Below are 22,943 nucleotides of genomic sequence, written 5' to 3'. Positions count from 1 at the left end.
GCATTGATAAGTCACTTACATTGAAGATGGCTATGTCCGTGGGTTTTTGATCGTTCGTTGTCCTTCTGAAGTTGATAAAATATTTTGTTTTACCGTACCAATAACGTTGGAATGCTTCTTCTCTTGTGTCTATTATTTTGCCCAGAACAGTTCACACACATGTTAGGCGGAAACTTGTGGTAATATTCATTATAGAAAGTGGCAAACTTTGAAGCTAATAATCAAAGCAAAGTTGTCCATATCACTTTTCTTATCCCTCAAACCAAGGGCAGTCCTTTCGTTAACATTTTCCAGTGGATTCCTTAGAAGAAGAATCTGCACGATACGTGCCTTCTTGAAAGTGTATTGGTCAATACCAAACAAATGCTGTGACCCATATCTCACATGCGCTTCATCCGCCAACTGCTCTTCCTGAACCGTGTAACAAACTGGCAAATAACACGGCCAAGGCATTGTATCTTTCTCACCTGTCCAGACTTTGCCCACTTTTGGCAAAAGCCTGGGAATCTTTGATTCCTCACACCTTGAAATTTTTCTATGCAATTCATAGACTGCATTCTTAACACGAGCCTTGGGACTAGCTCTTCGGATTCCTGTCCGAATTCCAACACCCAGTCCATTTAAACAATCCAATAAAAGGAAGGTTGTGAAATATGGATGTTTTACTCTTTTTTCACCAGCTACGATAATGAAATCATCATAAATATGAGTGAATAAACATAAGAGGAATATACACAGCCACTTGAGTCTGATTTCTAGTTCCGAAGAAAGTAAACGTTGTCGAGATCTTTCGTACATATATGTTGTATCGATATTGAGTAGTCTCACCGAACACTGCGGAAAAATTTCTCTACCGCGTTTTGAAAAAAAACTTCGGCTAGTGGTTTGAAGCTGCTTCGCAATGGATGGGTCACACTTCTGAGTCTCAGTTGTGGATCAGTAGTCGGCGCAAAAGGTTCAAGTAGCAAGGCAAATGCTTTGATGCATATAAAACAAATTCTCATGAGTTATGCCAATGTAACTATGAGTTAGCACAGAGGCTAGACAAATATTGGGTGAAGTACGCGCCGCCTATGGGCGACTAATTTACCTCGCAGATGGGGGCATGATTGGTTACGTGTGCTATGCTTACAGAATCTGAGGAACACCGTCTGGCCGAAAACCGTGTTTAGGGCAAAAGTAGCAGGCATACGGTGATTTGAAGTTCAATAATTTCATCTGAAAAACAAACTCCGCTGGCTCTAATACTTACCAGAATGCACTGTCTCCTGAACAAATCTTCCCAGGTATCCTCCCTGTACTACTGGTATGTTCTGATGTCTTTTGCCTAAACTATTTTTCGAACTCTACAAATGCCTTGTTTAGCTTGACACTCCAGTGTTCTTCTCCAGTGTTCTCTTTTTATCATATTGTTAAAGTCACTATTTCTGCTCTTTAGAAGCTCACCCGACGAATTTCTGACATTATTTGAAGCTTGGTATTATAGATGGTTACAGGATTAGCAGACTTCTTGCCGAATTGCTTTTAACCCTGTGCTGAAACAAACATTCTCCTGAATCAACAGAAAACGGATAAAGCACTGAATCCATATTAAAACTCGTTTACAGTGTATTTTTGGCCGCGCTGTCGTTTGATCACCATCCATCTGAAATGCGAGGCAAGCGGCCTACCGCTATTTCACCAGTGCATGGTGGACGCATCTGAATTATTACGTCTGATTATGCGAACATTTCAACGCTTATGAGATGTGGCCTGACACCGAGAATCACGACCCAGTTACCATCTTATATTTGTAGATCGGCTGACCCGCCTGTCAGGACCACTCCCTTCAGTTTGCTCCAGAGACGCCCGAAACCCGCTGGATAACTTTCCGCCAGCCGTATGCGATTATAGGATACGTAGAATTAAGTAAAATTCATGTATAGTCTTTGTGTAGATCAATTAGAACAATTGCACCGCAGCAGGAGGGAAATACTTCTAACGGGAGTGGCGTGAATGTGAAATCTTGTGTATTTCAACACTTCTCCGTCATCTCACAAAAACGTGAGTTTCAAAATACCAGCTTTGGCATGTCCTTTCGTTCACTTATTCATATTTAATTGCATTATACCGCAAAGTTTGAATCAGTAGTCTAAGAACTTTGAACAACCCTAATTCATTAAATAACGATTTAGGTGGAGTTGCTCATCCATATTTGAAAACATGCTTTTCTTGTATTTTTGTCCATTTTATATTTTGGCACTACCGGTAAAAGAAAGAAGGCCTTCGCTGCGGAGTTATTGGAAAACACCAAATGAACATTTACAGACTGTTGGACAGGGAGGCCAAACTCGTATATGCAACTTGCTTATAAGCACTTAATATTCGTCTTCTTTCAGAACGCGTCCTTTTGAACTTTCCTGGATACTCATTAGCTATCACTCATATGTAAAAGAATACTACAAAACAATCCCACAAATTCCGTAAGAAATCCCACTTTTCAATGGACGAGAAGCGAATTTACGAGAAAACATACCGTTACACTGGTATTTCTGACTTCTCAGATTTTTTGACTTTTCTTTCAGACACCAATCTGATTTACGTGTTTTTACCAAATTTTCCCAATCACGTCACTCAACATGAAAGCCTGTCTGCTCATCCGAGTGGAGAGATCTTAGTACATTTTGTTTGCGCTACGGCAGTGATGATACTCTTTTCTTGCATGTTGGATATCCTGATCATTACGGTAAATGAACATGTTGACAGCACACTACAGGTTTAATGTTTTCGGGCATTGGTCTACACCAGAAGAGGACTATATGATCAAGGTTTATATTTGAGCAAAATTCCAAGCTATGTTTCCCCTATCCGAGAGTTCAGTTTCATGTTTGAAGATTTATGATTGCTTTCTAGCTGATGGCTTGGAGTATGCGGGCTGTCTGCTGGCTGTACAATCAAACAAAGCGGAGAAATGTCTTTAGATCTGAGGATGTCCATACTTCCTCACATACACACACCTTGATTGCTTATTTTTGCGCCTTACGTATTTTTCATGCGTAGTTTTTGATACCTCATTTGCAAACCTAAACCTTCATTATTTTTCTGACTGCAAATGTCCAGCTTGTTTTCAGTTGCAATATCCCTGCATTGAATGCTACGGTCTGATAGCTTAGCGTCAGTTTGTGAGGCACGGTTATCCTACTTACATAAGGTTTTGTATGAGGTTTTTAATTAGATAAAATTAGATAAAATCTGAGGCTGTGGGATCCAGAAGCAACTGTTCACAAAGCCACACGACGCATTGCGAGATAGACTTAAGAACCGTGCACACGATGAAGACAAATGACTATAGTGAGGGGCTTTTCGACAGAAGTCAGTACGAGTATCATTAATCTGAAACGAACAAAGGATATTCGGTGTTCTTTCGTGTGTTTAACAGTGTGTCACACTTTAGCCCGACATCTGTAACCTGTTAAAAAATTATAGCACAACCCGGTAGAAGTAAAGTGGATGACTCAAACACGTGCGTTGTGAACAAGGGGGCGTATGGAGGCGGAATTACCCATTGACGTCTTATTCAACGGCTGGGTGCTGTGACAAAAAGTGTTACGGCAATTTAGGTATCTGAATTTTACAGATGATGCCTACAGGATTTACATCTGATGTCCTTCTGTGTCAGTCAACTCCTCATGAAGCTTTTACCAATGGTAACGCGGTACAGCTATACAAAGGGCTTTGATATAAATAGTAAGAAGGTGTAAGAAACCCCCATATTTATCTAGTGGAAAGAGTCTGAAAAGTTCTAGGGATGCTGTTATAGTGTTTTCACTTGTCTGTCACAAACAGACTAATCTGTACCATGGTCCGATGGCTCTTAATACTTCATTAGCTATTGGAGGACATTCTTGTGATACCAACAGGATCCCCTATACCAGGCTGCTCACTGATTAGACGTCTGATCAGCACAGTCATATGAATATGAGGGTTGGGTGTTGGAACTTTTCTGGGGACTTCTCCGAAAAACAATGATGCACTTCCATTTTCTGCAAAACTCCATCGGCTCATGGTCAAGCTTCTCGTGCTCGCCTACTGGGTTCACCTGGAATTAATGTATGCTACGTATGGAAGCAAGAATCCAAGACCAAAGCATCGTCTTGAGCCGCTGCTCCGTCACTTTCTCCTTGCCCTTTACCGGGCAACTCTGATGACCCAGGGACTGTTGCGACAAGCTGCGAAATGGTCAGAACTTTAGGCCACCCTGACGAAAGTTCCAGGTGTGACTGGTGGTTTCCTACGTTCGGCGACGTCTATGAAGAAGTCTCACACGTTGGAATTCGATTGTTGAACTTTTGTCGTGTTTAATTACTCCTCAACCAATTGAACCTCTGACATCCACAAAGAACCCGCCTTTGGTGCCGTGGTAGTTTGAACTAAAAGATCTGATATCATTGAGATTCTCTGTAGAGCTGATTGTAAAAGTGCGCCGTTTGGCGTATCTGAGACCCATCTGGGTGGTCTACTTGCATAAGATTCGGTAAGTAGGAACAACAACAAACCAGCACTTCAACTGTATGTTGACCACAGGCCTTTTTATGGGGCACCAACTTCCGGAATAACGAAAATCACTTGGCTACTTAGCCTATTTGGTTCCAGCCACTGATATATTTTGATTAAAGCATTATCAGTTACTGACTGTACGGATCATCAGCTGACTGCCGCTTCATTTGCAGCCTTATATTAATTACTACCAATTACTTGTCTGAAGTCGATTCCCTCTTTGCTCTTCAGGGTCACATAATAAGTAGACGACTTGCTTAGAAATTGAGGTGCCGACGAGTCCCGATTTAAGACAAATTTATTACAACCGTCTATTGGGCTCTCCTCCACATGTTAAACGACAAAAGAATGCGATTCCTACTTCACAAAATGACTAGAGTTGCGTCTATAACTCAAATGCGCTAGCTTCACTCAATTTCTGAATACCAGACAAAAGATTAGCATTATGTGAATATCGAAGAGATATCTTCACTTGTCCCAAACGAAACTCAACCCGGCGAACTATCAAACTCTGGGTGAAAATTGGCTGATGCACCAATCGTTAGGCCTGGTGGACAGAGAAGGCTGAGGGACCGGTACAAAATACCGAAAATCATTGATGTCCATGCGGCCGTTCGCAGAAAACCACCTGTAACAAAATTACCAAACATTCAACTAGGGCCGCTATTTTAATAATGAAGGCGCCTGGACTGCTGGAGGAAGGCAATAGTCTTGTTACTTGCCACCACTCCTTTTGAAGCTCACAATGAAATAGGACCCTGGGTGATGCGCCTGGACCCTTATTACGGCTTTGGGGGTTTATGACCGCATATCTCCTCTCGGCTTTCATCGAACTCCCTGCCTGGATCACCTCCCAACCTCATTGTCCGAGGATTGGAATGGAGTCCTTGGTCAAAGCTTGTCAGATCTAATGGTCTCCAGTTAGGTAGAGGATGCTTTTTGGGCCAGCTGGAAAGACTCGGTACTCGTGCTCATTTTCGAAATGAAAACCCTTAGGAAATGCGGTAATCACAGAGAGGGGTCAGCTGGACTTCAATCGTTACTAAACTATTGGCATGACCTGGTCCGTGAGGCACTGACGTGGGTTCGGTCCACCATATTACACCCCGTTAGGTGATACGAAAGCGCCACATATATAAGCGACCAACAATTTTAGCATCCTTCGGTTTTCACAGCGCATTTGCCTTGAGTGATTGGTCTGGTTTCCTTAATACGCTTGCTGAGCAAGCAATGCCCTAATGATGGTCAGTATAAAATGTTCTCTGTAGTCCCGGACTTCTCATGATGATACCATATGAGGGACTCCTCAACTTCTTTGGGACGGATATTGATACCTTGCTTAGATAAGTACTCGCTCCTTCCACACTCATCTTCGTGATTGATGAGATGAAGTAGACGAACGCTGGGAGGTCTTTAAAACTCTCGCGTTATGATGGCTGCTGACAGAGACTTGCTTTTCTGGAATATTCGGATTACGTCATTTTTATTTTCCGAGAATAAGGAAGGACATTCATTTCAGTACGAATTGACTAAAGTCGGTCTCTCCTTGGCATGCTTTTTTCACTCAACGTGCAAAGCTATGCTGCTGACATACAGGCACTCATTACGCCACTTTCGATCCACAAACAGACACTCGTTTTTTTTGAAGAGTTTTACGTATCTCGGCATTTCTAGAATCTCTACGTCCCATGTAAATGCTAGGCTGATGGTTGGATCGCCTTTGTTGAAGTAATACATCTATATTAGTAAAGAGAACTACTCGCTCAGAGGCCATTTTATACCATCCAGCTATATGAGACTTGGGTTGCACTGACAGCTCTTTGTCTGCGTTCGCGCGTACTTTATTTGATCACCATCTTTAGCTGTCAGTGGATCATCTTTATTATTTGAAATATTACGTACCTGATGAGGAAACCTAGAGGAAATTAATTCTTGTCATATGTTGTCCTTATTGAAAATGGCATATCTCGGAAACTTATAGGACTGTATATGTCATGCTTTTTTATGGCCTTTTTAATGTGGTTGTAACAAGGATTTTCTGAAACGGCGGAAGTAAAAAGATTCTATGCTTTGCAAAAGAATATTTTGAAAATCATAGCTTGTGTAGGCTGGTGCTGGAGACAAGTAGAATACGAGTGTCTGCAGTGCATAGACATTAATCGAAGAATGTGTACAACCCCAAATTGTGCAGTAGTTTGTCTCATGTCGCGCATCCCGAAACATCGTTTGCCAAACGTCGTACCGTTTTCTGTGCTAAATTTATAGTGGTGCACGTTGAGAAGTGATCAATCTTTTATCTAACAAAAACTTACCCTTAGTCATCATCACAGCACATTCGACGTAGACGCACTCAAAACCCGTTGATCTATTCCAAAGACGACTTGAACGACCTCCAAGAAGATCGAGGCAGGTGGTGATAAAGTTGTTCGCATTTGACCTCTCAATGTGACAGAGTTCCTATCTGGCTACTGCATGACCACAAATGACAAAGGGCAATAATATAACACCATGTAAAGATGCACAGTGAACAGTGACCTGAGTTGAGATAGCTGATTGAAGCACATTGTTGATATACTTCGGTACGACGTTAGGCCAGAACACAACAGGTCTTTGGCACAGTAATAAAATAAACAATAAACTATACGTCCTATCTGCTGCAAAGAGATTCAACCTTCTTAGATATGCATACAAGTTTGTGTTTTTCGGAAAATGATGTGAATTTACCGGGCCGCGAAAACAAAGCACTGATCAGGAAGGAATTCCACGCATAACTCATTTGCACCGTTTTCTCAGAAACTTAATTTTGGAAAACCTTCACTAATCCTATCCCGAACCTTGTTCACAATTGATCCCCATTCCTGTGCGGCCCCAAACTTATTTCTCTTTGGCGATCTTTGTTCAGTTACATGTGTCCCATCATCTTATAAACCCTACTTGGGGAAATGTTGAAGTAAAAATTGAACGGGTTTCTTTTGCTGACACTTTTTACAAGTGCTAATAAGGGCCGAGACAAAACATGCTGGTCGTATGTTGTTTGTTTGTACTTCTCTAACAATTTATCCGTCAAAGTGGTTTAATTGGGCGAATAAGTCAACAAGAACAATTGAAATGGGCCAACGTACAGACCGGAACGTTACAGATTTACTCAATTTGTACTGGTTAGTTAGTTATTATAAAAAAAAGGATCGAGTCCAAGAAAGTTCAGCCATCACCAAAAATAAGAACTCACCTGTACTCAAAACCGTTTAATTCCTTCCAGAGAAAAAAACAACCCAAGAGCTCTCATTTAGGCGATGCGCCTGATGGTTCAAACCTGAAATCGCAGTCCGAATTATGTGAGGCTTCACCTAGTGAGGGTTTACATGTCGTGGGTCAAACCTGAGCAGTTCTAAGACATGTCTCTAGTTGTAAGCGATTGTTGCGTTTGTTTAGCCAGGACATGTGTGTAAAAGAATTAAAATCTGTTTACATCAGTTAACATATCCACAAACACCAGTAGAATACCCGTACTTTCACTATATACGTCATGACTGCTGTTCAAATTACTAAAAGCTACTTTGGTTCTGCATAACCAACGCTTTATGCTTACAACATTTTTATCTTCTTTTTGCCATCTGGTAGAACAGATATTTCCAGTTTTTCAACATTTTGAAATGTGGATAAAGCATACCGAATTTGTGGGGCTACTAAAAATTCTATTTATTGAGCTGTCACTTTCGACAAGGTGACAAGTTGAGCATTAATATGCAAATATATCACTCTTCACAACCGTTCCTTGGCAGTACTATTGGCTACTATCAGGGACAAAAAACCGTGCATGAATTTATTACGCAAGTATCCTAATAATCATTGACTCGAAATGCAAGGAAACTGGCCACCTATTTGACTCTAACGGGAGAATTACAACTGAAGTATTGCCATAAAAATCCAGTACAAGTGGCCAAAAGTTATTTGGATAGATCTTAGTCTGCACGCATTTTCAGAGCGAATTTAAGGAGGTTTGTACTTTTCCTATTAAGAACAAACTAGTAAAGCCAACTTCGTTTGCGTTTTCTCCTCATATGTAACACTTACTTGTTGCTGTAAATCTTTCTATACATGACGCATATGGTATTAGGATAGTAAGACAACTCAAGCGGTTAATTTGACGTCCAGAGTGATCTGGTGTGCGGATAAAACAGCTTTTTATAGAAACACATGCACTGAGTAACAAACTGACTTTCTCCATGTGATAAGAAATAAGAAGTAGAGCTGCATCCTCCTAATAAATATTGGTGCTGAGTTGACACTTTTGATTTGGAATATATTTGTTTCTTTTTTACACAAACTGCGCAACAAATCCGGCATGATTTGAAAGTCCACTGAGGTATAGACGTTTACAAAAGGCCGAAAAAGTAAGAAACTTTACAAAACCACTCGGAATAAAAATCCAGTTTGCGTATTTGAGTACGGGTTTAGTTGCTTAGCTGAGATATGTGTAGAACGACATTCACTAGTGGAAAATCAGCTGGCTGTCACCACATTTCCACACAATCTTCTGGTATAAATCTAGGCATTTAATTCACGGAATAAAAATTTCAAACTCCATTAGGCCCTGGTGGATTTAAATCATTAAACTTTCCTCTGAAAAAATGTAATAGCTTTTGCGCACTAGATAATTTCAATTTTTTGGTGGGAAAAATCACTCAAGAATCCGACTACATGACTGTTATTTTAAATAAAGTAGGTGTTTTGTTGAACTAGACGAACACAATTTTGCAAAGCTGAATAAGCGATGGCCTGATACATTGGTTACAAACCGCAGGAATTATAGCAGGTTGTATTTAGTTTCAACCCAAAAAAACAATACTACTTAGAGTATGCTTCATTGGATAGTTCAAGAAGTTATCAAAATTGCCGTTTGATAAAATAACTGCTCCGGAAAGGGATCTCCCTTGAACGCACAAAAGCTGGCTACAAACAAAAGCGAATTTATCCACATTTCTGGACAAACTCTGTTCGCGTGCGTAACGTTAACCATTTTAAAATAGTGCAAAATTGTATTTCCGTTAACTTTTCTAAGTGATTTTGATCTCGTGACTTTGCATATTGATTACTTGCATCACGGGATATCACCTAACACATTACCATATCACCCAATAATTAAACCCATGAGGATAATTATTGGCACCCTTCATTAAATGAACAACGGGGTGCGTTGCTGCTCGCTTCGGAAAAAACAAATGAAAGAAAGCTAGCACTCTAGGACATATCTGCAATTGAATTTGCAAAGCCAACAGTCTTCAAGTTGTGCTATTGCTTTGATAAACCACATGGTTTTGTTTTTTAATATTTACTTTAATCTAGACTTGTGCGCTTCGAATTGACAAGCAAGGAGACCGAACTGCATATTGGCGATTGAAAGTTCATTCCATCAAATTAGTATAAGCCAAATAGTTCTGGATTGCGTTGCTCGAAGACGTTAATTACAGGCTGCCTGCTGACTTGGAAATAAGTTGTCCGTTTGCAATGGTCAGAATGTTTCAGATAATCAATAACGTTCAACATCAACTTAAACGGCAGGATAGAATTCCATAATAGTTTTTTAGACAAAACAAACTGCGGGTAATTAAGAGGACTGGTAACATTTGAAAAAATCACGATAAATTTGACAAAAATGACAGGAAAGCTTTTCGCTGAGGATTTTAAAAAGGACAAAAATCACATTGACAGAAAAAACTTTAGTAGAACTATGGTGTACAATGGAAATGTTGTTTGCTATAACACAGCACGAATGTGTTTCTTTTTCAAAAAACAATTCAATGTAAATGGTTTTCCAAAAGGGCGGTTTTTCTCGCTCCGGGGACTCTTCAGAATAAGCCAACCAAGAGGGCGAAATCCAAGACTCCAAATGTTCACATCGCAAGCTCTTATAATAAGCAGACTTTCAGCATACTCTTTTGTTTAGTTGGCGGCCGTTATACCCCAAAATGAGAAACAGAAATCCAGCATGTCGGTCGCCCACTTCCATTGGCTGACGACCGCTTCAAAAAATTTGTGCGATATGCCAAGCTGATGCACAAATCAACCATGCTAACAAACACATTCTTGGCTAAACCCAGCTTGAATTAACTAATTAGTAAAAATTAAGTAGGCACGCGGCATTATTATTTCGTACCGTTCATAACTGGAAAGCTGATAAATGTTTATACGCTGTAGGAGAAGGCTCGTGCAGTAGACTGTGAATCGCTGTTTATGGGGTTCCAGACAGTTGTCCTTGGCTTTGTGGTGTTTAGGGATACGTAGTCCTATTAAATGATCATCCTTTTCACAATCCGTTACTTGAGGAAACTGCCAGCATTTTTCTAAGGAATGTTGAACGGGTTCATCACTTGACGCTAGAATGCTCGAATCAAGAATACAAGAGACTACTTGATGTTGTGAAGTAGTTCAGTTTACTACCACTATATTTTCAGGACACAAAGAGATCTTCACTATCTCGTTGCAGACAGAATGTGACATGGTTTGTATTGTTTGTTTACACGCAGCAGAACTTTCTCGATGGTAAAGATGTTTAGGCTTCCCGATAACTACTATTTTCTTGAGGACGAAGGCGAAATTCTGCGTTACTCATCAAACAAAACGTCTACGCCGATAGCCAGCAATTTTCCTGGATAGCCCATATTTCGGCGTATCCAGTGAACGTGGTGATCGTTTTATATCTTTGAACTAGTATTTTGAACCATGTAGAATTTGCAGCTGTAACTCAAGGTTTGTTATTTTATGTTTTCTCTCTGGAGCTTCAGAATGACTTGCATATTTTTAGCGTGTTCGTAAAGTTGTCAACGTCTCAAATTTCTTGAGACATATAAACAAACAAAGTGACATTTATCTTGATTATGTCTACTTTCTTGAACTAAAGGTTACGTGATGGGTGGCAACTCAAAGCACCAATAATTTTATCCTGTCAAGCAGGCCATTAAAATTTATGGAACACATTGGATAAAATAAAGCAAACGAATAGGTGTAAGTGGCATTTATTTCATTTGCTGCGATTCAGTAAACAATCCCGGCAACTTAACAGACTTAAATTTACCCATATCTCGTTTATCTCGGTGGTCTGCATCAGATTCGAAAAGATATCAAATATTTATTTTACCTATGGGGTACACCACAAAAATACCGCCTTGTCATTACAGCCTGACCGCAACTGATGGACTCATCTCATCAAAGGTTACCAAAATAACTCGTTACTCAAATGATTCACACCTAGTTGTGTGGACAACGCAGAATGTTATCGAAGTGATGAAAAAAAATTAAGGCTTGCACCAAGGTGTTTATTTAATTTTGTTCCGTATGCTGAACTTCTGTTGTTCAAGTGCACTGTCCGAATTACAGCCTAAGCAGATGAAGTGAGAAACATTCTTGCAAAAACGGAGGACAACTGTTGTAAACTCAAAGATGTCCCATTTTCGTCCAAACTTTACCAGAGAGAACTACAAACAGGCAGCCTCGGGATAGTGATTCAACTTACCCATGGTTCTGCAATGGATCAATAGCCATGCTATAAAATATTGTAGCGAGTTTACAGCATTACAAATCAGGTGACTAGACAGGTTTCTATCTCAGCGTGATTTAAAAAAGAAGGCAAATCACAGTATGCATTCTTAACACCCACCCAAGATCTATGTGGTCGCTAAATGGGGCATTAGAATCTTTTAGTATGAAAAGATGATTGCCTGTTGGTTCTCATTCCTCCTCAGAATAGGACAACTGGGAGGTCTCTAAAGTAGCGAAGTGCTCCTGTGCAAGTTGTATTTGTACTGTTATCATTCATGAATAGGGTTAGATTTTTTCAGCGGCGATTCTTGCAAGCAACTCTTAGGTTATTTTGTATCCAAATATATGCAGTCGCCGACTCTGAGATTCGTGTTCTGATGAATGGGTATCCATTTTTGAATGATTACTCCTGGTCTGATAGTTTGTTTTATCCGATGGTTCAATGTACATTCCATAAATTTTATCCCTTGGTAGAGAGTACCATCAACCCTTCTGGCTTACCGTTCTTCTCTTTTTCCAGTATTGTACTGATTCTTCAAATTCCAATCTTAGCTGGCAGACTGGTGCTTCTTAAAAATACGTATTAAGTATTTTTACAGAACCCTAAAGAGAGGTTTTTTTCCAGCTGTCCAAAATGTGGATCTGGAGTAGCTTAAATTAGTCCAGTCCTACTTAGTGCAAATTCCCACTCATACTGCAGCTGCAGATGACCCGTGCATTTTGAGCCAGAGCGGACTGCTGCCCCTTAAAAGTAATCTGACCATATTAGTTAGTAAGTGGGCTGTCATCATAAGCCGTTTGGCGATCTTAGTTTGCGGTTTTGGGGTGAAAAATCTCCTCCCCGTTCTATTCAGACAAGAGAGAAATCGCTACGTTTACAAATATATAAATTCTGGTCAGCTGGAATAAACACCACACATGAGTTGCAGGAGGAAATGCGAATTTGCATCTAGACGTCTTCGTAATGTGGTTACTCTTATCACGAAGGTTCTTTGTCCTACGTCTCTCTGATTGTCGTTGACATTTTCGACAATGCCAAATTCTGGTCAGCGAGGACCGTCGTAGATCATCACAACATACAAGCCTGCCCATCACGACAAGTCAGGAAATGTAAGTCAGCATTCAAACAGAATTGTTATCCAGAATGACAGAAAAGAAAATTCGGCTTCAAAGAGCAGAACACAATTGGTACTGAGTTCTGAATAGATGTGAAGACTTTGTTCGTACTTAGCAACCGTCAGTAGAAAGCAACACAAAAATTTAACTACCGGTTATCACTTTTATCCTCTTTCCGTGCAAACTAAGTTCCAAATTTCTGGATTGAAATTTGCACATATTTTGAACGATTTCTAATTTCATCAAACCTTCACACTACATCTCACCTAAGTGAGAGTTAGTCTCATCACTGTAAGCCACTCGTCGCCGATTGGTCAAGTGGTCGACAACTCACCGCAAGATCGATGGTTGGATCTGCTAGACGCCTTGTGTCGATGATTCCTAGTAAACACCTACAGATCTTTTAAGATTTTAAGCACAGGTTTGCCTTATTGGAATGCCGGAAGCTCAATCGACATTGCTTGGATAAGTTAAACACTCATGTTAGCCCTCTGGTAAAGGAAAGCTGCAGGCCTTAAATCAACTATCTCTCTCTGTCTCCTCATCTCGTATCACTGTGAACTCCCGTATAGCGATGATCAGCACACATTTGGCTTTTAGAAGGCATTTACAAGGATAATAGGTCCTTACTTTGGAAAGGATTTAAATACTCCCAACAGCTGAAATTTGTTCATTTGCCATTTGTTCGACGTTTGCTTCGTTTGCTCCATGTGGTAAATATTGTGTGAAAAATTTGTTTCCAACTTTGTTTCAACTCAGCTTTGGACAAAAACGCTCCTACTCAATGAAGTATTTGAATGTTTACATTCATTCAACGGAAGAACCTGCAACCCTTATGTGTCAACATCATTTGATGCCAAGCGCGCTTAGAAGACTACTTGCACAACCTTCAAGGAACGGAACAATTTTGAAACTTTACTTGAGTGACCCATTAAAGGTGTTTCATCTCATCCATTTACTAGTATACAGTCGTGTGGATAACAGAAAAAAATTGGAGTCTATTCAATGGTCGTCGAAGTTTTTGGCAACACATTCCGGCAAGATGAATTCATTTTGAATAAATGAGGAATTTCACCGTACTCAGTCAAAGAAATCCTTGTTCAATGTCCATGTTATTCGGTTACACAATGTCCCAAGAAATAGGAAACGTTATTTGACAGCTTCCCGGAAGCTGCAATCCGAATTAGAATGCAATCTTGTCTGACACACAGCTAATGCAATGAACTATGCTGCTAGTTATGTTGGTCTGAAATAAATAAAGAGTTTGGAAACTTATTTATATTTTTGAAATAAAACAAAGCAATTCTTCTCGTGCAACCTCAGTTCAGGACATTTCCGGAAAATGCCTATTTCTTGGCTCATTAGACACACTTAATTTGAGAAATGATCGGTGGAACAGTACATGGTTGGCATATGTTACTCAATTAGCTACCTGTGACAATTTTTGAAAAGGCAAACTTAATTTTGTTCCTTCTTTTGTCTTTTGAATTAACGCAAAATACACATTCCGTCAAAAAACCGCACACTGTTGGTCCAGCTTTCGAGCATAGTCGAAGATGCCCTGCATGTGCTTGAATTTTAGCTTAGTAGCTTTCGTCCTCTCGGATTATTACACTGCAAGCCCTCAACACTTCTGATCTCAAGCAACGACGTTTGAAGTACACCAGAGGGGAAACAACGTTTTACTCTGACAAAAAGCTTTTGTTTTGGTCACCAACTGCCTATTTTCAAACCCACGTTTTCGCGAAAGACCAAAGTAGAAGATGAGACCTAAGAGATGAAAGATACTGAGTTTTGGCCCATGCGACCAACTGATAAAATACAGGTAAGTATGCTATATAGAATACAGAACATACGGTTGATGAAAACCCGGGGTCTACGCCTACCTGATGAGCTCCAAGAAGGACGAAACCGGTCGTGGGCTGTCGAAGAGCTTTCAGGAACCTTATGAGTAGTTTCCTCCATGAAATAGAGGGATATTTTTTGTTTTTCAGTTTAGCCACTAGGTATCCTAAAACGAATTAATCTTAAGCGTTGGTTTGCAAAGCAGCGGTGCGTCACGAAACCGTACAATAACCTGGACTAGAACAGTTTACTGACGAACGGGATTAGCATGTATTTACGTGTTCTTGAAAAATACGATTCTTCTGGTTAAGTAAGTCGCCAAAGGTCTTCACTGTACTAATTCAATGAAGTAAACTACCATATGTTGGTAATCCACTAGGATTCAGTTGTAAAATATCATAAACGAGAGATTCAGTTGAGTCTTTCGCGAAAACCAAAATGATTTGCAAATGAGTGTATTTGTCGAAAACAGTCCAGCTTGGGTTCAAGCAGAACATAAGGTTGACGAAAACTCGGGGACTACGTCTACCTGATGAGCCCCAAAAAGGGCGAAACCGGTCGTGGGCTGTCGAAGAGTTTTCAGCAACCTTGTGAGTATTTTCCTTTATGAAAATCCCCTAGGAAGTAAGATGGCATGTTCTCCAAAATACTGGTGTTGAGTTATCAAAGAAAATTACTTTGGCTGAGCCGAATGCATAGAAATTGGGAGTCCCTTTATAATTATTTATATTTTGCGTGGGATTAGCAGTGCACCATGAATCTAAGTAGAGGTTCATATACGCAAATCTTTTGAAGTTAGTTCAAAACGTAATCTACTCTGTTTTAGGTTTGACTTCATTAGATTACCAAAGGCTTCTCCGATCTAAAGGTTTACAAATGAAGCCAGTTTATTTTGCTCAGTCAGTGTTGGTAAAAACGATTAGGCTGATTTGAAACCCATTGAGTGTGCTGAAAATCCCTGAACGCAACGTGGTCAGTAGCTTCATTTAAACTACACTCAGCTCATGTAGTATCGGAGACTAGAATACGTCTAATATTGAGCCTGGAAGTTGCTATTTTTTAAATGATTATATGTGAAAAGCCGGGAAACACGAAGCTTCATATACTTTAAAAGTACAGCGCATGTACAAAGCCCGTCGAAATGCGACAAAGGTGTTTTGAGCGTAAGGGGGGAATATATAGCTGCATTCAGCATTCTGTGGTAACACTGGTAACCAAGGCCATATCTGAGTATTCGCAGCAAAAATGCATTAAACAAGTGATAAAATAAATGCAATAAATTTTGTGCGGAAATTCGGGAATCAAGAGATATATTCAGGTGTGGTGAAACAAACAATATTTGTTTTCGCTACTTGTTTGACGAATCTTGATAGGTGTGGCAGCAGTCCTCGCTCAAACACTGCATGTCACGAGAAAATCAGGTCATTTCACCAATCAAACTGGCGGCACAATACCCACCCATCCAACTTGAGTATGACCACGTAACCGTCATAACTTTGAAGCTGAGAAACTTATACTTGAGGGCTTCCGTTGACTGGATATTAAACGGTAGATGGTAGACACCCGCCAAGGACAGGCTGCCAATGCGGAAACAGGTGGGACCTGGCAAGCTAAGGACGCTGTCCACCTTTATGCTCAGACTCTGTTACTGCAGTACTCAGGCCTGCTTCTATGTTACAAGGTTTTTGAAGCGTTAAACCGAAGTGAAAATCTAATATGTTACGACGAAGTGCCAAAGAAATAGGTCATCATTCCTGAGCCCGCCATTGAAATAAATGAACTGGAATCTACTGGATACAAGTGAATTTTCCAAAACCATGGTCAAAAACAGTGTGTCCGTATTTTCTGAATGTTTTTAATCAGGAATACCGACATCTGACAGCAATTTTGGATGTATAAGCTTCAACACGCTTTCTTAAGCTTTATCTGTAGGAAAGATCACAATGCGTGTTTATGACCTGAAATTATCCAGTAAAATGATCTTTCAGGACACGCAGGAACTTCGAAACTCATAGGCATCCATCGGAGTTTGAGATAACCACGTATGTTGCGTGGTTGGACGGAGTTCTAGAGGATTCAGCGGCTAAGGGGATGAATTACTGATCAACAAGAAGTTCCGTGATTCAAACTAAACCTCGGCTTTTTCAAATTCTTTTATCTGAGCTTTGACAACCTGTCTCCTACTTCCTTAGGATGACATGGAAGCTATGCGTTGATGGAAAATTACAGCTGAAAAGTTATTGTTATCTGGGGATATCATTATTGCTGCTATTATTATTCTGACTGAATAGTCAGATGAGGTTTGTTAACCCGTCTGTCTAAGATAGCTAGTGGCTGGCGCGTTAAGACGTGTTTATTAAAATCTTTCTACTGTTGTAATTCTGTGTGTGACTTGGATCCTACCAACATGCTGGATATCATGTTTGTGGTGGGATCGACTGAGTTCTGAGCTGAGGCACTGCGGCCTCACATTTCTAACTTTATTTATAATTAAGGGTACTCAGTCCTTGGTTCTGGACCCTTCCTCAGTGTCACACATCGTAAATAAAACTTGTCAGTCCTGGGTCAGCAAAGAATCACATGGGCCCAGTTGGCACCACCGATTAATGAAATTCAGTCTTCATCATATTTATTATAGAAATACAGTATGTAGGCCTCGCTGATCACTTGATGGAGAGCATACTATGAGTTATTTTCGTAAGCTCAATAAAAATCAACCGTCTACTTCTTCTATTTCGCTTTGTTTGAGATTTTAAAATATACTGTGAATTTCTACTGGTTGCAAGATCAAGTCTTTATGTAAAAAATGATTTCAAATATCACCCTCCACAAGATCCAAATGGTGGCAAATGCAAAACAAGAGCACCAGTATTTGGAGCCTGAACTGGTTATGTATATATCTCTGTTTCCAGTGAACTGCAGAGTTGTGGAAACTCATCAGGTGTGAAGCCCTTGGTTGCCATCGTGTGCTGGCCAGTCAGGTGATTGGCGATCAATATCAATCCTCACAAGACGTGGGCCTGAATTTCGACTGGGGTTTATTCAAAAAACATGCAGACAGATACAACCCTATGACACCCTTCATCTTTTTTCGCAGTGTTCCTCAGGTTGAATATCTCAACCATTTTCTCAGTACCGGACGGCCTTTTGTAAAGACAAGCGTAAAAATCCAAAGGCGTTAGATGCAGTAAAGTCTCTTGGCTGCCACAGTTGGCATCTGCGAGGCAGATGCAACAGACCGTGTCAATAACACCTGAGCGCGAGTTTGTTCAAAGTGAAAATGAAATCCGATATCCTTATATGTTAACTCCACAAAGGTATGAGCCAATTAGAACAAGTTGGCAAAAATATAAGAAGCAAATTCTATAGATCCCAAATTCGGAACAATTGTGGACCCCGTTATCTCTACACAACTTGATCCTATCCTGGTACCAAATGCGTTACTAAGTCCTACTAAACGAAGTAAAACCAATTGGAACTTTTAAATGCACTACCATCTGCTTTCAAATACATTGAATAAACTGTTGAAAAAACAATTTGATTTTTCATATCAGACTGGATTCAGTCTGATCTGGCAGTTGCAAGGATCTTGGGACATCCGCAGTGGACATGCTCGTGCCTGGTTTCTTGGTGCATAATCTGCCCCAGGTCTTGATAGAAGGTCAGCTTTTTGAAGATTATTGGAAAGTGGACATTGATATGGCATCTACTGCTATGGAAGTCAGAGCATGACCGGAAGAGGTGGGCCCTGGGACGGATCGCATCCACTGACGGTCGCGGTCTACTAAGGACACTTGCTGTACGTCACATTTATGCACTTGAAATTATAGCCGATTCTGTACACCTCCGCCTGACGGATTAGCATTTTTTATCCACTGGTGTCATTTTCAAGAATATCTGAAAAACAATGTCTGTACGGTTTATGGTAATCTTTTGACCTGCATATAAGTTACAGCAATGATTTGCCAGAAGACAGGACGTAGTGCGAATACCACACTTTTCAGTACATAGGGAGGACCCCCTTTGAAAACGGGTAAAGAAGTCCGTTGCGCCCAGCGAAATATCCCAAACAAACCTATGAAGTTTTTGCTGAGGAAGGCCTACCGACTGGCTAACCCATGGGGAAAGGGGGCGGTTTCCAGTAAAAGTAGGTCTAAATAAGTGTCTGGAGGTGTAGGCACTCGAAATAATTGTAGTAGGCCAGCGGAGTCCCTCCCCTGTCCACCTTTATTCTTTTCTTCACAGTTAAGCATCGGTGCTGAGCAGTGATGCCATGCAATCAATGATGATGATTAGGATGATGTTGGGTATTGCAGCCAGGCTGACTGGTTATTGGGTTTTCGTCCAGGAAATTTGACTGAACAACGGTTTCAGACTAGCTGCATGACCATCAAATAAGTTAAGGCAGATGATATCGGGTAGATTAGATCACTCCTGAAATCTATCCAAAACGGAGGCAGTTGCGATCAGTTTCGATTCATCAATCCCGACGATTTTTCTGATGCCTTGCATGTCGCACTTGATCATGCAAACTCTGTAGGTGTCTTCGCGGACAAAACTCTCGTAACTTTATTTTCGGAAAAGTTTGATAACAATCGGTAGATTTATTGCTAGGCAACGTTTCGACTTTGACACAAGAGCTTCGTCAGGCCAAGTGACCAGGTTCCGAGGTCGGTCGATATTTAAGGCGGAAGGAGAACCAATCAGCTAAATCTCTGTTGGATGTCGGCCGAGGGACTTTTTATGTGTTTGGGTGGGTGAATAAGTGTTGGGCCGATGGGGAAACCTACATGAGTTTGGGTCCAGCCTAGGGTCTAGTTCTTCTGGTTCAGTCAACTGATGATCCCTCTTGAACACCGTCTACACTTTCTCTCTATCTGTATGGATGGGCTAGTGCTAAGATAGTTGTGTAAGAGGGGTGCTGTGAACTCTGTTTGGGTTGGGATTTCCACTCCAACCTCGTGTTTTGCTAACGATTCTACGTGGATTGACAACCACACGCTCATGTGTCACCTCGGCTTATCTAAGACCGCTTTCCATATGCTCGCCAGTTCCACGCCCTCGATTCTATTCATGCTTTGATGCTTAGTAATTTCCACCGCCTGGGCTATCAGCCGCTGTAGTGTGAATCGTGGTCCCCATCCTAAAACTTCTACATTCTCCAGATCTATTCATTGTCCCGTGTCTAAGTCATGTATTGCCATCACAGAGTCTTTGACCAACGTTTGGTATTCCTCCGCATTCCTTGGTGGTTTTTTATCCTTCTTCTATGCTTACCAGTTCTGGTGTGCAATTATCTGGCAGTTTTTCCTATATAACCCCCATTTCAATCGTTGAATTTAATTTTATGCACACAGCCCCTAGTCTTTTCTACCGGCAGGGGATCTTTCCATTGCATCAAAAGTGAGCGTAGCGTTTTTTTCTTCTGGAAATCTTCTCAAATGTTGGCTAAGTTCAACAGTCTTCAAATAACCTCCGATGGTCCAGCTTTATATGGAATGACTGCTGTGCCAATTGTTACTTTACTTTCCAAGTCACACAATGCCACGTGCAGCCGCGTACCCTTTATTAAACCAGTATCAGTGATATCCAATAAGTTAGCTGGGGATCGCAGTACACGACGGCTGCTGCAATGTCCGCATCTCGATGAGTGATTGTAGTCAAAGAATAAATGTGCGTAATCTCTACGATTATGGAGTAGATATCACACACTTGTCTAAGAACTATTTACCAAACTCAGGCACCATACAAATCCCAATAGCTGGAAAGACATACAGTAGTCGTTCCATTACTGGGGTCCGGTGAAAAACTCAGGTCTCTCCAGCATCGCCTGTCTTGAGTAACCACAACAACGATGACCTAATATCTTGGAGCTTCTTCTCGCTTGAGATTGCACTGTCTTCAGTTAGAGACACCTAGTTGAAATCAACTGTAACTGCTGTGTATTCACCAGCCTCTTCAACTAATCACACGGTCAATTAAAGTCCTTGTGACGAATTCAATATATAGTGAATGGAATTTATAGGGGTGACATACCGTTGATCGCACGCTGGTGAGATGCCTACTTGGTCGGCTCCACCCAACATCTCCTAAACAGCTTTAGTCTACTGCAGACTGTGAGAAATTTGACGAACTTCAACTCGTCTAACGACCTAGTCATCTGTACTGCGCTTCTTCGGCGCTCTAACTTACATTTTAACGTACTTTTGGAATAGCGATTCAACAAGTTCTCCAGCTGACTTTGTTCTGATACAGTCTTGAGGAGTAAAGGCGGTAGAAGAGGGCTAGAAAGCGGGAAATATAGGAGTATCTGATCATGCCGTCGTATGAACAAGGCTCAGCCTTCATCTTTTTAGAAACCCACTGTAGAAATAAAATGGTTGTGGGGGATACTCAGTGGTCCATACTTACGGCACTTATCCAAAACGCATCGAACGTGCATGATGGTTACCGAAAGCAATAACATAATGAGTGGATTACGTAAGAAACAATTTGACATTATAAACGCGTCTCATTAAAGCTCCTAATCCCCAGAACCTCCAGCCTGAAGTCATATGGTCCTCTGGAAACAACTGCAGCTGGAAGTGTGAAGAGACCCTCAAACGTTGGTTGCCTTTCTGAGCTTTTCCGTCTGTTTTAGGTTGTTTCTATCAAGAAATCAGTCACTACAATCATATTTGTGCAGCCTGAATAGAAAATTGATGACGGGGTAACAGAAGAAAAAATAAGCACCGGGTAGAACACTTTGAGCTCCAGGCAAAAAGCCTAATATCTTTGGCGTGAAAGCTTTGCAGTTTTAACCGTGAACTTTCCAGTAAGGCACATATAACTGCGGCTATCGACCGTCTCAAATGTATGAATCTGTAAAGAGAATGGTTTCTTCTGAGACGCGCAAGTATCGCATTGCCGTACAAATCCCAGGTCTATTCGGGAGGCGAGGTCCTACTTCATCCGGCCGGAACGTCACGATATTTTTCACATCTCATAAGAAAGATGTGGAAACGGTGGAGAAAATTACCGAGAAATCCTTCTGATAGGTATTGCTGCTAAGATCTTAGCCTCCGTGTATCTCAATAAGACTATAGAAGTAAGAGATATCCAATCAAAATGTTTTCTTCCCGAGAGAATCAGCGCTTACCAAATATTCATTCCAACAAGTTCTAGAACTTCGTGCTTAGTTCCAGCAACAAAAAATTGTCTACCTCAGTGACTGTCGTGCGGCATTTGACTCTACCATCAGTCATAAGGGTCTGCCTTCTCTGTTGAGTATACTGACCAAACTCGCTTTCATCTAAGCCAGCTTCTTGCAAACCAGGGCACAGGGCTAATTTTGCGGTAAATAGTTATTCTAGTTTGGTCCCCCGTGTGGTATCAGATAAGCACGCAATCTATAACCTGTGTAATGGACTGGGTGATGCAAGAGGCATTGGGGAATAAAATGAAGACCACGAGTGTCCAAGCATTCATTGAGGGTCTCGAATATGTACATGACATGGTCTTATGGGGAGGAAACGCAGATTTTCAAGCTGATTATGGTGATTTTTCGTCGCCAGGCAAGACTCAATGTACTAGAGATAAGTACCACCAAGATAGGATTTTTTCCCGATACAAGCAAGTGTCTAGAGAGCAACCTATCACATAAAAGATGATATAACCAAAACGGGTTACTGCATTTCGATACTCCGCCTCTTTCATTTTATTTAATCGGCTGGCTGAATAAGAGATTAATTTCAGTATGCTGTAACAAACTACAACCTAGGAAGACATCACAGAAAAATGAAATTAGTTTAAACACAAAACCTGGTGCAGTCAAATCCTCAATTATGTTTAGGAAAATTGGCCATTCGGTATACAAAACTTCCGCAAACTGAAGACTTTCGGCCAACGGAATCTAAGGTGAATTTTAA

The sequence above is a fragment of the Opisthorchis viverrini genome (assembly GCF_000715545.1).
Source record: "Opisthorchis viverrini unplaced genomic scaffold opera_v5_43, whole genome shotgun sequence".
Lineage (NCBI taxonomy): Eukaryota > Metazoa > Platyhelminthes > Trematoda > Opisthorchiida > Opisthorchiidae > Opisthorchis > Opisthorchis viverrini.
Note: the sequence above shows the minus strand (reverse complement) of the source record.